Genomic DNA, 3,788 nt, shown 5'->3' on the forward strand with positions numbered 1-3,788 from the left:
CTCACATAGCTTCTTTCATTCCTCCTCCTAGTTTCTCTTTCTTTCTCTCTCTCCCTCTCTTCCTCGTTTCTGTTTGCTCTTCTTTCCTTTCTCACCAACTCCATCCATTTTCCATTCTCTTTACTTTCACTTTCAATTCATCTTGTGATTTATTTTCCTCACTTTCAAAATATGTCTGCTTTCACCGACAAAATTCAAATATTTCCATCTTTTTCTTCATTTTCTTAAATGCAATACCCCGAACGTCCTGACTCGGTAGGAAAACAAATGTACAGAAATGCACATGCAAAAACACTGTGATATGACATGTATATACACACAGGAATATATACAGTTAGAGATGCACCAACACACCACTGTATACACGATCCCAAACCAAATGCATGCATACACTCATCTATCTATCTATCTATCGGTCTGTCTGTCTGTTTATCTGTGTGTGAATGTGTTTGTGTGTGTAGGTTCATGTATACATACATACGTACATACATACATACATACATACATACATACATATATATATGTGTGTATATATATACATATATATAAACATATATGTATACACACACACACACACACACACACACATATATATATGAGAGTGTGTAGATAAACATAGAGAACCCATCTAAATGCAGATCTTAACCCACACACACGTGTGCACACGCACAAACATACATACAAACACACGCACACACAGAAATACAGGTAGGTAGAAGTGGAAACAGAATGAGAGATCAGACACATGCATTTAGGATTATAATCAAATAGAATTTATAAACCAGCACAAAACACAAAAGATACGAATCACTGTGTTGTTGTTTTTGCTGCTGTTGAGGCGAAATTAAATTGTTATTAGTTATCAGAGTCAGCCAGCAACGACCATCCTGTCGATTTAGTTGTTTGTAGGACTAAAATATTGAATTTATTTTCTCTTTTATTTCTAAAAATGGTACGGTATGATTTGACAGCAGTTTGGTTGCTATTTCTAGCACGAACTAGCAGCCACATAAAAGTTCCTTCGCTAATTGACCTTTGCCAACACCTGCCTGTTCAAACACAAAGAGGTAGAAAGAGGAAAGGAAGCCTAAACAATAACACACATGTAGGTATACATGCATTGGCACACACACGCACACACACACACACACACACACACACACACACACACAGTATACCCATATACAAGGCATAAGTACATACGCACACACGTACACATCTAACCACATGCCACAACACACGTGTACGTTTGAGGACTGCTGAAGATTATTGCGCTCTTGGAACTGCTACTTCCTCTTCTCTGTTGTTCGTTTTATTGTCTGTCTGTCTGTGTGTCTGTCTGTCTGTGTGTTCTCTCCCTCCGTCTCTCTCTCTCTCTCTCTCTCGCTCTCTCTGTCTTTTTCTCTCTATCTACCTCTCTGCCTCTTTCTCCCTCTCTCTCTCTTTCGCTCCATCTCTATTTCTCTCTCCCTCACTCGCTCTTTGTCAGTTCTTTCTAACTCCGGTAACGCGCCAACGTCCTATTGCCCACCCTCCAGCCTTCCCTTCTAACCCTTTCTAATCATCATCATCATCATCATCATCATCATCATGATCACCGTCGTAGTGATATATTGCTTCTTTTTCCTTGTTCTTTCCCTCCCTAATCTACTTCTTTTTTTCTTTTCCCCCTCCTCCCTCTTTTCCTTCTTGATCATCCCCTCCTTCCTCCTTCTCTTCTCCGGTTTTTCTATCCTTATCTCTTCTTCTTCTTCTTCTTCTTCACCTCTTACTTCACCTCTTGCCTTTACAATCGATGTATTTATTCTCCGCCCCAACCTTAATCTTTCTCTCAACTCTTTTCTCCCCGTACTCTCTCTCTCTCTCTTTCTCTCTCCCTCTCCCTCTCCCCCTCTCTCTCCTTCTCTCTCTCTCTCTCTCCCCATCGTTTTCCACTTTTCTATCCCATCATGTCTCTCACAAACTCTATTGGTCCCAATTATCATGGACATAATGTAATTTTAAAGAGTATGCACGCACACGCACACATATACATTTACATACATACATACATACATACATACATACATACAAACATATATATATTTACACACACACACACACATACTCTAAAATTACAAACACACACACGTCCCATACACATACATCTGCATATGCACATATACATAAATGTATGCATATATATATATGTGTGTGTGTGTGTGTGTGTGTGTGTGTGTGTGTGAGAGAGAGAGAGAGAGAGAGAGAGAGAGAGAGAGAGAGAGAGAGAGAGACATACACACATGTACACACACCCACACAGAAATTGAGAGAGAGGCACAGAGAGAGAGAGAGAGATGGGGGGGGGTCTAAAAATGTAGTTAAACCATTGGGGAGAAAATTTTACTTGGAATACCAAATGTAAAGTAAATTATAGAGTTTTACTGCAGCTGACAAACTTGTAAACTTGTTACTATGTGTTTCACGTAACCGATCAGCAGATAGAAGTCAACTTTTGGGAAGAACACAATGGTTTAAATAAGGTCATGAAATGTTGCAATATGAGTTATTTGGCAAATAATCAAATAAGTATTTAAAGCTGATTGTTTGAGAGTTTGTGACTTTTCAAAAGTGATGGAGTCTATTGGGGTAATATGATTGACTGTTGGTTAAAAATAATAGGAAGTTTTAAGCAACTAAATTACATCTGAATAAAAAGAATCGCTATGCATTGGTACAGGGCATTAGCTGTAATATTTGCAGCGAATGAAAAATCTCATGTCAGAATTGTTTTGGAATTTAAGAAACTTACGAGGAGTGAATGAAGTTTGATAAACCAGCAGTTGAGGTAAAGCATTGAAACAGGGGAAGATATACAAATGAATGAATTTGATGTAGGGGAAAAGGTGAAGACAGTGTGTATGTTGTAAGAAGAGGAAAGAATGATGTCAGAAAGATTTATAGGGAATAGTCAGATACAGAAGTTACATAGAGAGATATGTAGCGCGGAGAACAAGACAAGTAAACGAATTCTATACAGAAATACAAAACACACCAATGAAATGAAATAGAATATAAATGATGAAAATTAACGAGTCAGACAATTATAAGAGAGCCTGAATAAGCACAAAAAGCACAAAAGAACTCCTAGTTATCCAAAACATTCAAAGTGGAAGCAATAATTTGTAATATCTTCGGTAAAATTTCTATACACAGCCTATTTCATGAAATATGAAAGCTGAATAAATGTGATACAAAAATTATATAAATGTGCTAAAGAAGCTGTTGAGGCTGTCGAACAGAATAAAGTGATCGTAAGCAGAGTAAGAAGGTGTAAAATATATTGCAAATAATTATTTTTCAATGTTGGGTCGCGATGCGGATAAGCTATGAGTAACAACGTGTAAATATCGGATTAAATAACTCTTTTGATAGAACAGAAAAAGTTGAAGGCCGTCCGTGATATTCGAACACACATCTATAAACAGAACAGGCGTTTTACTAATGGAACAAAGCAATCCTTAAGTTCTTTATCCGTGTAAGAAACTTTATTGTTATCGGAAACAATTTTATGTTGTTGACGTCATTAGAATTTAAGAACTTCGTGAGAACAGGAATTCTTTTGGGGTTGCCTTCGATTTTTTCTATCCAAAGCTTTTTTTTTTATCGCAGTAATTACACGCTGTCAGGAGTCGAGCTAGCAGAATCGTTTGCAAGCGGACAAAATGCTTTGCGGCATTCCGTCCGTCAGTACGTTCTGAGTTCAAATTCCGCCGAGGTCAACTTCGTCTTTCATCTTTTCGGGATTA

General features: G+C 37.7%; 1 protein-coding gene across 1 annotated transcript in view; it reads right to left on the reverse strand.

Moving 5' to 3' along the window:
• LOC106882793 (uncharacterized) overlaps window positions 1–1,318 on the reverse strand; it is a 239,017-nt gene extending 237,699 nt beyond the window's left edge. Inside the window, exon 1 of the mRNA XM_014933575.3 lies at window positions 1–1,318. This exon is cut by the window's left edge and continues 2,429 nt beyond it. The gene's annotated coding sequence lies outside the window, so the exon portion shown is untranslated.
• Between the last annotated feature and the right edge of the window lie 2,470 nt (window positions 1,319–3,788).

This window comes from Octopus bimaculoides, chromosome 5 (genome assembly GCF_046866305.1).
Source record: "Octopus bimaculoides isolate indiv1 chromosome 5, ASM4686630v1, whole genome shotgun sequence".
NCBI classification, from domain to species: domain Eukaryota; kingdom Metazoa; phylum Mollusca; class Cephalopoda; order Octopoda; family Octopodidae; genus Octopus; species Octopus bimaculoides.